The following is a 14684-nucleotide window of genomic DNA, read 5'->3' on the forward strand; positions in this document are numbered from 1 at the left end:
GTCCTTGCTGTTCCAAACCCCTGCTTAGGCATCTCCACACAGGATGAAATACAGAAGCTGAACAGACACTGGCTATAACAATTTCACATGGGCCTTTTCCATCTTTGCCACAGCAGACAGCAAAGTGATAGGAACATGAGGATATTTAGTCTGTTAAACTGCTTTTGGCCCTGCTCAGGAGAACTTACCACATTGTGACAAATCCTTATGCTAATATTTGTGTAAACAGAGGAGGAAACTCAGGATGTGTAATTCAGCCATGTAAGAAGATCTTTTTCTGTCTTTTTGCTGGATAATAGGATGATTCACGATAATCTGGGACTATCCAAAGGTGTCTGAAGAGCACATCTGGCCCATTTTCACAGACTTGAAATTTAGACATACAAAAAAAAATAAATTCCTGTACTGCACATCAATGCCTTTCCAAAAAAGCTAGTTTGAATTCCAAGTTTTTTAGTGATGCACGATGATCTATTTACACTCAAACTTTCAAAACCTTACTAGCAAAACCCCCTGACCTGATGGGTTTTCTTCCAAATTAATTATTGGAAAGATTTTTTTGTCTTCACCCATATCCTCTGTTTCTCTGCATGCTCATGACAAGTCAAAAAGGAAGGTTGACATTTCCTTGTATTTCAGAGCTGACACGAAGACTTATCCAAACTTTACACCCCTAACTTTCAGAATACCAACAGGAGCAAATAATTATGTCTGATATCACTAATTCTGTTGGACAAGCACTGCTGAGCTGTGCTGGCACTCACTGGCATTCATGAGTGGCTCACATCAGCTACAGGGGCATCCCCCCTGATGTTTGGGGGATATTTTGGAGGCTGAACTGCCTGTGAATTTAAGGATTTACTGCACAGTGGGGAAAAGCAGGGAAGGGGTTCTCCCAGAGGCAGGGCTGGCGTGGGCCATGCTGCCTGGAGCTGCAGCTGCATCCGTGGGGAGATGGGGTTTGGGGCTGGCAGCAGCCCCCACTGTCACACTCCTGCATCCAACCTGTCCTTTCCCAAGGTGGGCTCTGCATGGAAGAAGAAGCTACACCTCCAACAGGCTGAGGATGTCTGTTCCCAGGGAGAGCAGGTAGGATTCTCCATCTCTGAGGTTACTGTTTGCATTTTAATTTTGGAGCTTGGGTTTACTTTTTATTGTTACCGTTGCCCGTCAGAACTTTTGAGAAATGCACACACCCCCAGAGATTTAGGATCAAATGGAAAACTGAATAAATCAAAGTATTATTGATGATGGATTAAGGCCATTTCCGGCAGGGTAATCTCTCACGGTGCATCTGTTGAGGAGGACTCTGCTATTCTTTTGGGCATTTTTAGGTGTATTAATCAGTACCAGCTGTAACTGGTACCAGCTGTTACTGCTTCTCCTCTCCCCTGGCATTTGCCCAGCCCTTGGGGTGAACTTGCTCTCACTGATGGGCATTAGGGATGCAGGAGGAGTAGGACACGTGCTGGAGTGATCCCTGTGCTCCTGCAGAATGGGCGTGTGAGGTGGGATGTGGCCATAACCCCTTTCCTGACACACATGCTATCATAACATATTAAAGCATCCATTACCTCTAAACATGAGTAATAGCATTTTTCATGTTAGTGTTCCATGCATTTCACTTATAATTTAAGACTGTTATGAACTAGACTGATAATCAGTCAGAGTTCTGGAATCATTCCTGAACTCTTGCAGAAGTAAAATATTACAGGGCTATGTCAGCCTGGTCAGATACTGTCTTCCTTCATACAGCTGGTACTGCCTTTTCATTCTGCAGCAAAGTGTCTGAGGTCAGGGAGTGCCTTCCTCTTTGTCTGGTCTCTATTAGTTCTCTCTGGAAGAAGTTGTCCCTCTAACAGATTTTTTTTCCCCCCAGCCTGCCTTTTTGGGACCGATCCTTTGAATTTCACAGAAACAAGCTGCTACAGCTTTTGAATGAACTTGCTGCTATTTGCTCTCACTCTCTCCCTCTTCCAGCTGGTAAGTGTTAACTCGTGTTGCCTTTCCTTGCAGGTTTTCATTTCTTATTCCTGGGAAGTACATTTTCACATGGGGGAAAAAAAGAAAGATCCCATAAGTCCCAGCAAATCCATTTAAACGCAGATGTAGCCATTTTACGGTTGTTGCTATGACAGTTTGGCAAAGGTTATGCATACTGTGAAACCCATCTTCTGAGGAGAGAGAGAGATCCACGGGTGAGCAAAGGCAGGAGGAAGGTGGGACCCAGCCTCATCCACGCTTCTTGTTTGGTAGGAAAGGAGAACGTGGGAGGAAACTCTGCCCATCCTGTTATCTCTTCCCCTACGCCCACCAGCACATAAATGGGGCTCGGGGTCACTGAAATCATAGGAGAGGATTGTTTGTGGGAATGGGAAGATGAAAAGGAAATGAGGTTTTGGGTTTTCCTCATTATTTAAGCAGAATTTAGCCCAGACTGGCAGAGAAGCAGTGCAAATCTACCAGAGAACATCTCCTGTCTGAAAGTAGTGTCTCAATCCATGTAGAGCTGCACATGGTCCAACCCTTCATGTAGACATGGACATAACATGTTTAAAAATAATCTTGATATCTCACAGCACTCTTATAAACCCTTGCTCATTAGGAATGAAGCCATATTGAGTCAACTGTGAGGTAACCCTTGCTTGTTAATTCCTTTTTCTCAGTATTTCTCATCGCAAATAAAGCCCAAGAGGAGCCGAAGAATTCCTAGGGAAGCACCATTCATATCTTAAGAAATTGTCACTGTCAAAAGAAAAATGCACCAATAAAGAATATCCAACCCAAAAGATGTATTAAAGAGTCCTAAAGGTAGGATGGATGTGCTTCAAGCTCATTGCAATAAATGCAATTTATCATGGTTACTTTGCTTTCTGTGAAAGGGGTCTGTTAATTTTTTACTCTTACAATGGATTTATATGAACTCTCATCTTGACAAAATATTTAAATTTTAGTTAAAACCTGAAAAATGCAAGTCAAATACTAAATGCAAGCCAAATATTAAAATATGAGTTGGGACCAAATTAAATGTTGGGTTATTTTTTATAATACTTTAGGAAATAGTCTCAGGATATAAAATTATTATAGTATTATTTACAGGACAGAAAATATTTAAACACACAGAATAAATGTATTCTCCCTGGTAAAATAAATTTATTCTAGGGGTGAATTTGGCCCAGCAGGGTTTAAATTTTTCCTAACACAATCAGAATATCAGAAGTTGTTTTTTTGAAGCATTCATCTGGACATTCAATGGACAACTTTGTTACTGTAGGATTTATAATCACTCTGCACATTTCATATATATGGGATAAAAAATGCAGCATTTCTTTTGATAGCCTATTATGCCTGACATGGATTCCTTATTACATTTTGTTAGGGAAATTTATCTTATGTGGTAGATTTTCAAATTACATTTACAAAACACACAAGCACCAAATGTGTCTGTAGCTTAAAAATAAACTAAGAAACATACACTTAAAGACAATAACAATAATTTTGAACCATATTTGAGAGTATTTCAGGGTATTTAGCCTGGAATTAGTCCTTTTCCCGAGAGGGCAGCGTTGCTTTGCCCTGTGCAAGTGAGGAACACAGTGTGGCCCCAAGGCAATGCAATGGATTCAGTGGTTGTGTTTTAAGGTGCATTTAAAGTGATGTGGGAAATTGTGGGCAGAGTGAGGGACATCAGACTGCCAGCTGCCATCCTCTGGCCACCAAATTCTCACTCTTCTTCTGGTCCCTGCACCCACCTGTGTCCCCCTGCACCCTCCAGAACTGCAGGGCCTGGCTGGATAGTCCAGGGCAGACAGGACATCTTTCTCCTCCTGCCTGGGAGGAACATTTCCAGCATCTCAAACTCCCCACCAGCCCCTGACATCCTTTCCACACAGATGTTTTGAGGAATGGGAAGGAACTGAAAAATCCCCTGACTGCTGATAGGTGAAGGGAAGGAGATACCCGACTTTTGTTTGTGCCACAAACAAATGCTGTCACTCCTCCAAAAGCTCTTTAGGGACTGTCAGGTGTAAAGAGGACCAGGATTACCTTAACCTGAGTCCCCTGAATCTCACCCTGGTAAGAACAGGGGCCACGGAGGGTGGTGTGGGAAGCAGAGGTGGTACCTGCCACACAGGTGTAGCCTGCATCCCTCCCCGTGCTGCCAGCAGGATGGCTCCTTTCAAAGGCAGCATAGCTCCAGGCAAATCTGCTCTGCAGATTGTTTCCAGCCTGTGTTCCCCACGGTTCTGGCTCTGTCTGTGCCTTGTAGATATAGTAACTTTGCAGCTTGTAAAGATTTGTTTGCTCTCCCACCCCCTCCCTCTACTCCCTCCTTAAATCAGTGATTTTGTGTTACAGGTACCAGGCAGAGCAGTGGAACAATGAAGGTGTCCCTGCCAGCTCCTCCTGCAGGACTGACAACCAGACCCCATCCTCCTGATGGTGAGCTCTCACAAAGGACCTGGCCATGCAAAGTCAAAGGGAAATCCAGACATCCAAAGGCTGCAGGTTCCTGGTGTTCACAGAGGGACCCCGCTGAGATAAAGAGCGAGACGCAGATACAGCCAGTACCTGGCTGGCACCTCCCCACATTACCACTGCAGGAATGTTTACTAACAATAAATAGTAATAATGAGATTTTATTACTTCCTGACTCCTAGTCTTACCTACAGTCCCCCAAGGAAAGAGCCATGCCTCTTGGAAGAGCTCCAGTGGGAAACACGGCGCAGCTGCTGCGCAGAGGGTCCCTCCGAGCCCATTACCTGCCGTACCAACCTCCGCAGTGGCTTGAGCTAAGCACAGGCTCTGCTTTAATGCATCCATTTTCCAACTTCTCACGCTCCAGCTGTCTGCAAAGGAGCTGAAAAAAATCCCTTCTCGCTCTCTCCCACCACACACTTGTGCAGCAGCTGTAGTTCCCTGTGGTCCCCGTGCTTGGAGAGAGCACGGCGGCAGGACTGGACTTACGGTCTGAAACTGTTTTGTGAGAAGCCAGGCTGCTCCCCCACTCTCTGAAAAACTAATTTCTTTTTTCAGTTTTTCCTGCTTGACTTCTCCCCTCAAACAACAAACATTTTTTCCCCCCTCAGACACGCAATCCTACATAACGTGTGTTTTTGTGCTACGACAAGCGATTTCTCGCCCAGCCTGTGAAGGAATGGACACCAAACAGTGGGGTTGGGGTTGATTTTTAGAAGATCTCCTCACACATACATCTCCTGGTAACCAGATCCATGTGCAGTTCCCCTAGTTCCTCTACAGCAGGACTTCTTCTGGCAGACACTTGGAACTCAGCTTTGGACCGCTATACCTTGGAGTGACAGGTCCAAATGAGCGTGTTTGAGTTTCAGAAGGAATTCCAGCAACAATCAGCAAACATCTACAAGTAAGGAAACAAATCCTTTCTTCCTGCAGCAGACAGGGAATGTAAAGACTCGAGGACTGCAGCTCTCCAGCTGATACCTTGTTATGCCAAGTTGGAGCACAGAGTAAATTTCTTACAGCCGAGTTATAAACCCCCTGAAAATAGGTTTTATTATGGAAATGCAAACACAAGCATGGCTATAGCAACATGAAAGGCTCTGCTATAATAATGCTTAGATCCAACTCTTTGTGCACAGTTGGCGTAGAAAAGTATTTGATTTTTGTCGGGTTTTTTTGCTGGTACATGTCAGTGTCACTTCACAGTTGGTCTCAGTTTATAACAAAATGCATAAAAATTGTTAGTAATCCTCATTTATAGCTGGGGTCTGAGAAGCACCATCTCAGACATTACTTTACCTATCAAACATGGCTAAAACAGCTATTGACATTTGGAACCACTATTCCTGGAAGGGAAGATGTGATGTTCACAGTTAACTAAGCAGAATGTCTACTGAGTTTAGTCTCTCACGCTGTAAAGCATTAGGCTGACTGAGAAAGCCTTGATAATCAGTTTGTTTCAGACAAGAAGGGGAAAAAAGAGAGGAGAAGGGGAGAAAATCATGAAGGGAATCAGTCTGAGACATTCTGCTTTGCTGTATATTCAAATGCTCTGCATATTTTCAGAATCCTGAGATTTCCCTAAAAAAATACCCTCATGTTTATGTTTCTGTTTTTCAGTTAAAAATAAGAAGGAAAATAAGTAGAGGGGTTTTATTGTGCTCCCACAGTTTCCACCATTTAAAGAAAGTCAGGCTCTTATGGAAAACTGTGGCCTATTCTGATCTTTGGTGGTGGGTGTAGGGGGGGGAAACAATTCAAATTCTAATAAGGAAATAGGCTGCAAATCTGAAGAAATTAAAATCTCCCCTCAAAATTTTTAGCATATTTTGTAGAGTCACCCTGCCCTAAAACATCCAAATGTAGCAAATCTCATTTCTGAGGATGGAAAGTGCTTTCAAGGGGCCATGTTTTGCTTAAGTGACTTAAGGGACTGAGTTCTGCTCAGTTCAGTGCATTGAGCCCCTCTGTGGGAGCAAGGTTATCACTGTTCAGCCCCATCTTCACCTTGAAAGCAATCCCTCACCTGTGCCTGTTTTCCTAAAGCAGTTTCAATGATCAGCAGCATGAATCTCTGTTTCACAGGGTCAGCCACATCCTTGGCACTCAGACATCCTTCCCCCATAGCTCGGTAGAAACTTTAGCAAATTTGTTTTGATTTCCACAATCCTGGCACCTCAATTCACTAAGCATCAGCATTCCAAACATAGATAGGATAATAGAATACTTGGAGATAACTTTTGTTTGTTTGTCCTTAATCTGAATATCACTTCCACTCAATGGGTTGATAAATAAATAAGATAATTAAATTTATATGGCCATTTTACAGATGAGGTACCTTGGGAAGTCAAGGGAAAAAAGGGAACACTTTCTAAAAAGAAAATAAAAATTGTAAAAATGTACCCTTTTAAGATTTCAAATATATTTCTCTTTTTTTTCCCCCCCCCCATACACCTCAGGATGTGTCTCCAGCTGGAGAAAGCCAAGCAAGTGCCATGTGTTTGTAATACACATATAACTGTATTGGCTCTTCTGCTGCTATTGTGGAGCTCTTGGAGATACTCAGCATAAAATATAAACCTCTATAAAGGAGCATAAAGTTTAAATGTAAACTTTGTGGTGAGATCATGTAGCCCAGGCCAATTTGGATTGCCTTTTCATTTTGATGCTCTGCTTCCATAAGAGCTATCAAAGAACAACTACTAAATTTTATCCAGTTTTTAAAACTTCACATCATACTTATGGTATTATTACCTTGCACATACTTTGGCTAGACCAAGAGGTAACATTGTCTTTGTTTCCTGATTGGAGAGAGAAAAACTAAGGCCTCACATTTTCAGAAAGGAAAAGTCTTTATAGGTAGGAGATGTACAACCATAATGAAGTTCAAAATTGGGATTTGCCTCTGGTGGGCATCTGGCCCTCAACCAGTCTCACTCAAAGCTGTTTACAGAGGCTTAGAGGAATTTCCAGCAGTCTTTTCACACATGGATAGTTTGTAATAGTTTGTTGTTTGGGATCCTGGATTGTATATTCATCAGTTTGCAATGATTTGTTGTGACAGTACTTAAAGGACTCATGAGTGATACTCTGCAGGCAACAGAATGAATAGCATATTGCCATGAGCAAGGTATTTTTACTGTTCTTCTGCTGACTTTTATGTTTACTTTACAGCTGTTATTTAATATGCAGATACTTTCTTAGTATTTTTTTTTTTTTAATTGGAATAACTGGTTCTGTCAATTTTTGAACCCTCCCAATGGGAAGTGGCAATGTGGAGCCTAAGTGGGAACAACATTTTATTTGGTGTTGGAAGTTTTGTCTGCTCATGATCAGGTCTGGATTTGTCTGTTGCAGGCTTGTTTGGATTTTTTAGCTTTCCATTATTTGACTCATATCAGTGGTGAAGCAATTAATATTTGTCTGAAAAGTTTCCATCAAAATTGTCCTTTTATTTAATTCCTAACATTCTCTAGACACTCAGCGAGCCTGTTTCCTGATTTTTATAGTCTAGTTTATTACTACATGCCTAGGAATCTGTCATTTTTTTCTGATGCTTATTGGTGGCTGATAATTTTTAATTTATTGCCACTTCCTTGTTTTTCCATCATATTTGTTGACGTAGTTATGGCTGGAGTTACATGCACACAACCAGTAATGCAATTAGGGAGTACTTTGTCTTTTGGCTAACCAAAAAAACCTCCCTACAAATGATTAATAGATGAAATATAGAAAGTGTAGCATTTCAAAGTTGCCAAAACGTGGAAAATTTTACAATTCAGTGGAGTCATCTGTTTAACAGCCCCTGTTTTGTTTTGTGTATTACTCTCCCATACATATGCTTTTGGTTTGGAATCTTTATTGGTTTTGTCCTTTATTTCCACTCTTTCCTTAGTACAGACACATAGGAAATCATAACTGAAATAATATTCATAGTTTGGTATATGGTGTGAATAGAAGAAAAAACTCTCTGCTTCCATCTGAGAAGCAGACCAGGAGAAAAAAATAAAAATAATAAATTTGTATCAGACCTGGTGCAGTGATGTTTAAAATGGAGGCAGGATCAAGTCTTTATAATTTTTAATAAAAGAAATAGGTTAGGCCTGGGAAGAAAAAAACAAATAAAGATAACTGAAATATTCTTGTAGTGAATTATTATCAAATCCTTGGAGCTGTTTAGCCCTTTACATTGTCAGGTAAACCTCCTCATGGGATTTGAACGTGTATTTATTGATTTTGTTATTAAAAAATACACTTGAAATTTTGAAAAATGCGCATCAAAATCTGGTTTATGCAGAGTATTAAATTTATACCATTGAAGGTCGAATTAAAATCTGGGCCATCATTTGTAAACCCTAAAACATTTCTGGCAATTTTGGTGAAAGCACAGAATGACTGTTCAAAATCAATTTCTTTTTAACCTCATCTCTGTATGTCATCAGTTAAAAAATATCTACCAGCACTATTAATGGCTAAGGGAAATCGGTATTTCAAGATTTATTTTGGTGGGGTGGGGGGAGCTTGTGAGTGAAAATTCATAAAATTCATAAAAACTGTGCTTTCAGACCCGGTAAAAACTGTAATTAGTGTGTTTGGGGTTTTTCAATCCTATTTGAATGGAAAAAACTATATCCATGGGAAAAAAATATACCAATATGCATAAGAATTAATTGTACCAGCAATAGCAAAAAATCACCTGTCAAGGCACTGCAATGGGCAATATCCTGAACTGACCTATGAAACTATTTAATTAGCTCCAAAACTAGCAAATAAAATTTGCACTCCATGAGGTAACAAATGCTCATTGTGTCAATGAATGCAAAGGAGAAGGGAGGTAGATTGTGAAAACTCTTGCTTGGCTCTTGATAACTTTAATCACACGTGCTTTTCCTGAATCCACAGCCCGTGGAGTCATGTGATTATGGGAGACTTTTCAGTCTGATTCAAATTTAACTTCCCCTGCATCCAGCAGTGCTAGAATTTTGAACATTAAAAGCCTGTAGCATGTAAAAATAAAAAAAAAATAATTCCTGAAATTTTTACTGAAAAAAAATTAACAAATGAAGGGCCTGACTCATAATGTTCATAGTCCAAAGGAGATTGCTCTTTAAACTCATGGTATGTTCTTGCTCAACTGGCCCAGAAAGCACCAAAAAACCCAAATCCAAACCACTTTAAAAAAATTTTAACACAGGATCTTACGTCAGCCAATTTCACCCAGAACTCTGGATATGGAATGGGGCAGGACAGACCCTGAGCTTTTCAGTATTTGAAAGCAGGTGTGCATAATTCTGGTTGGCATTTTGTATTTGTTTCTCTCTAGGAAAAAAAAAAAAAAAGTCCTGTTAAATCCTTTGAAACATTTCAGTGCAGCTGAGCAGATTTGACCATCTTTCTCCAACCCCCTGCTTACATTTAAAAAAAAAATAAAACAAAAAAGCCCTCCCCAACCTGAACCCTTCCAAGCTCCCTAAGGAAATTAACTACAAGAAAAAAACCAACTATGCTAATGGAACATTAAAGTTGTAATGTAAAACCATAAAAGTCAGGAAATTCAAAGTTAGGTCTCCCCTGGTAGCTCTAAGCCTGTCACCTCACGCACATGCACCACGACAGCACGATCAGAAATGAACAAGTGGGCTAAATCTGAGTGCCTTGCTAACTGCTCAGGTATTTTATTTATTCCTAAGGTTGCTTTGTGGCTGGTCACCTTCTGGGAGTGATGCAAGTTGTGCTCAGCACGGGGCACTGAGAGCTCAGAGATCACCGTCCCTGCGCAGGCAGGGGTGACCAGGGCTCGTCTAAACCCAAACACAGCCGAGATGCGCCAGCTTGGATTTCTTTTATGTGCAACTTAAGCATGAGGTTAGTTAATCTTAAGCAGCAGCCATACAAAAGCTGCAGTTTTTCAAGGAGATCAAGTTCTTCATAGAAATATTTTAGAAGGGGAAAAAAAAAAGAAAAGAGAGGAGGAGGAACTGGGGCAGCTGCGCTCGAGCGATGGCAGATACCTTATTCTGTGATTCTGTAAAAATAATATTCTAGCGATAGCATTTATGAGGGGGATTTATAGGACAATTTTGCAGCCCACATGTGTATAAGAGTCACCAAAGCAATTCATATCAAGGAAAGAGGGCAACACATTTCAGCAAAGCAATTTTAACAAATATCCTTCCCGATATGCAATATATATATTTATATAATCGAAGGTCTGCACACAATAAACCCAGCAGATTGGTATCTCTCCCCAGTTCTACCTTTTGACACCCTCCTCAGCCCCAAGCATGAACAATGAGCTGCCACTCAATAAGCACAGCTGACCGGAAGAATCAAAACAATTCTTGGAAAAAAAATTAGGTTATCATTCATTAGCTCTCTATCATTTGGCCACCAGTAGGCTGCAGGATATGAGGGCCATTTAATTAGGCCCTGCACTACTCTCTGGTGTGAAAAAGGCTCTCAAAAGCTTTGATTCCCCACAGCTTCACAGCAGGAAGTTGTTGGCGATAATTGACACAGGATTTCCTTGTTAACCAGCAGCAGACATGCTGGATTAAAGCGACAGAGATCTAGAGAAGAAAGTGAAAAGAGATAAGAAGCTCGGAAAGACTTCTGCTTATTTTGCACTTGAGGATGATGAGCAAATAGCAATAACAAACTGGAGTGCTGCTCCCTGTGAGTAAGGCCTCCACTTATCAGACCCATTTCAGCTTGACTGATCAAAGATTGACTTCCCTTAAAATAACATAGGCCTGGGGTTTGTTAGTTTATTAAGCTGCAGGTTTTATGAATTATCGCAGTTTTAAAGATGGATTGCAGTTTATGTGAAGGAGTAGAGGATTATCAGGTTTTCATCTAAACAATTATAAAATATCACAGCTGAAAGCTTGCTTGCAAATGACATCATTTTCTTCTGCAAACTAAACAGGTCATTGTATGCCTTCATGTAAGCATTTCCAGCAAGTGCACACATACAGTAAAATTAACTGTGCAGCAGAGGTGATAGCCCAGTAAAACCTGTATTTTAACTTCCAAAGTGCATGAAAGCCCCACATTCCCTTATGCTGGTCCAAAGGTAATTGCATTTAATTTTTGACCAGGACCTTTTAGGTCTAGTTACATTAAAGAAAGGAAAGAGAGAAATGGCCTATTGAAATCTTTCTTTAAATGTGGTCATGATAAATGGTACTGAAACAGATCCACATGAGTATAGTTAAATGAAATGTCCACTTTAGAGCAGAAACAATTATTGGATATCACTTAATAACTTAACCTTACAACAGCACATGTGGCATTAATAAAGAACTGAGAGTAATAAAAGCTACTAGTACTCCTATGCTCAGTGCACACAGGCAGGAGTGTGTGTGTACAGGAAAACCAGGATACTGTGGGGCAGGAGCAGGGGAAGCACAGAGGACCGAGGCAGGAGGGAATGGACCAGCAGTGGCTCTGGAAGAGGTGGAAAGGGAGAGGCAGGTGCAGCAGGGGATGTGACACAGGCAGGCAATCTGTATATTGCATATCAGGAAGGATGTTTTTTATCCTTAGCTGTAACTACAACCCTTTGCTAGCTACTGAGCACCTGTGAACTCCCTCCCCACAGCTGAGCCCCATCCTTTGAGGCAGCCCTGAAGGAAACTGCGCAGCCCTGGATCACCATTGGGGTTACCACAAAACCCAAATAAATTCCCAGGGTGTGTTCCCTCTGCTGGGAAGGGGAGGGGTTGTGTGAGTGTTGCTACATCCAGGATCCTGCAGCTAAACCTTGCAATGCCCGGAAATCTCTGCAGGATGGAGAGATCCTGGATAAAGCTGTCCATGGGGGGTGCATGTTCTCCTCTGTACTACCAATATCCTTTTCAGCAAGGACACCCAGCTGGTAAATTACCACGTGTTTTAACCAAAATGACACAGCACTAATTCCAGGGGCACTGCAAACAGAGAATTTTTTTAAGTTCAGTGGTGGTTTTCCATATGGAGGGACTGCTGGATGAGGCCCAGAGTGTGGGATCCATTGAGACAGAATTTTTTTCCCATGGTGAATGGAGATCTCATTTAGCTCCTCTGCGTTTGTGCTGTGATATCTAACACACCAATTAATTTACTATTGTACAGTCAAAATAAGTGTTTCTTCTCATTTACCATCATTTTTATCTTGCATTGTCAAGCTTCTTTAGAGCCTGACACAAAGCTCACTGACAGGCCTCGTGTTGACTCAAGTGGATCGTGTGCTCTGCTGCTCTGTCCCATCACCAAAAACATGGTTAACAGAAGAAAAATCATTCTCTGGTTCAGAATTCCAGCGTGCTTGACCAACCTGTTCATACTCTGCACAAATCAGGGGCAGCTGCTAATAAACACACACCCCCGTGGCAGGATGACCCTTGTGAAGGATTAGTACCCTAATATGTCAGGTTGTTGGTGTTATTTTTTGTTTTGAAATGTAGAATGCCATCACATTTTGAAAAAGTCAGTTTTGCACATTTTGAAGGGAGAAATGTTGATTTAGCAAGTTTCTTGCTAATTTAAATATTTATTGTTATTGATAGTTCTTGCGGTTTTTAATGGTGAACAGAATTAAATTACAATTAAACTTCTCTGAGTTCCTTTAGTTTGTATTTTTTTTTCAAAACTAGCACTATTGCCATGGACTTATAAACAGTCTAATAAATATTTTTTTAAAAAAAAAATATTTTAAACAAAGAATCTATTCTATTTTACTTTTGACAGCGCAATTTGAGATTTGTGGTCAACCAGTAACCAGCATCATGGACTAATCCACCTTAAGGCTAGCAAAAGAGTTTGTTAATTTTCCTGAGAAATTAGGTTTCTTTAATTCACATATGGTAGATATGATTCTTTCATTTGCTATGGCATTTGATAAAATCCTACTTTTATAAATGATGCATCTGCTTTTAATGTCTTAAATCCTGTGATTGAATAGACAAATCTTCCCCCTTGTCTTGGTTTTTTTTAATATTTAAAAGGCCTTACTGCCTTAAAACATACATCAAGAAACATTGTAATAGAGAAATACACTTTTAAGACAAAGTGACAGATTTACATATCTGTGTGATGTGACTCTCTTGACAACCAATAAATGTATTATATTGATGAAGTGAATATGTTCTCTATCTGGTCATTTTCAACTGGAAACTAATAACCAGCATCACCGTATCAGGCATGCAATAACCTGGGTTAAAACTAGGTTCATCAAATAAATCACTCAGGAATTTTTCTATTTCTTTCCCAAGACACGTTGCACATCTGCTTAGTGAAAGGAGGAAAGAAGCAATATTTCTTTGATCAAAGTCTTTTTTAATATCCTTGTATCTGTCCTTTGGGAATGCTATCTCTGGACTTTGGCTGGGCAGAGATACTCAGCATCTCCTGAAAGGTGCTAAGCACCCTTTTACTGCCATCCACTGCAGCAGGGATATTCTGTTCATTGCAAGATAGGGCTCCTCCAGAACATTTGCTGATGCTACATTACTTCCTAATGATCCAGGAAATGACATAAATTCAGAATCTCTGAAAACTAAACACAAGGTGTTTTTAATGAGTCCCAGTTTATATCAACAGCTTTCAGGGGGAATAAAAAATAATAAAAAATTCTAAGGCTGAAAAGAATACTGTATTAAATTTACCCCAAGCCTCTATCTCATAGACATGAAACACCTATACATATGTAGAGATCTCTAGGAAACACTTTGAAAAGCTACGTTGTGCTTTTAACTTTTTTTATAAAGTCTTATTAATATCATTTAGAGTAGCCATGTGGCTGCCTTCCTGCCTGGCCTCTTTTACTGTAGGCTTGGCAGTTGTTACCCCAAGCACCACACATGTGTGGATGGAGCAGAGCGTGGGCAGCGACCATTTCACTGAGGCAGCTGGCTTTTGTCATATTTCAAACTGGCAACCCTAATGTCTCTTCTTAAGGGAGACAAATCCTGTGTGAAATTCCCAGAGTCGAGCCAAGGCCTGGCCTGGCACAGGCAAATCGGGGTTTTTTTCAGGTGAGGGTGCTTGCAGAAGTGTGTAGACCACGGGGGATTTTTAATGTGCTTCCATTTCTGCTGGAGCCACTGAAAGTTGGGGCAGGACTTGGGGATTTGCAGGATCAAAGTGTGGAAGTGCAGCCCCCTCCCACACTTCTGTGGATAGAGTGTTTCTCCTTGACTGGGGGGTAGCCGATATCCACA

At 40.8% G+C, this 14684-nt stretch overlaps 1 long non-coding RNA gene across 1 annotated transcript; it reads left to right on the forward strand.

Moving 5' to 3' along the window:
• The first annotated feature begins 1400 nt into the window (after nucleotides 1-1400).
• On the forward strand, nucleotides 1401-9506 carry LOC111931352 (uncharacterized). The gene is made up of 4 exons (XR_015290047.1): nucleotides 1401-1508; nucleotides 1880-1983; nucleotides 2667-2811; nucleotides 4360-9506. It is a non-coding gene; the product is annotated as an uncharacterized LOC111931352 (long non-coding RNA).
• The last annotated feature ends 5178 nt before the right edge of the window (nucleotides 9507-14684 follow it).

This window comes from Cyanistes caeruleus, chromosome 8, assembly GCF_971803275.1.
Source record: "Cyanistes caeruleus chromosome 8, bCyaCae1.hap1.1, whole genome shotgun sequence".
NCBI classification, from domain to species: domain Eukaryota; kingdom Metazoa; phylum Chordata; class Aves; order Passeriformes; family Paridae; genus Cyanistes; species Cyanistes caeruleus.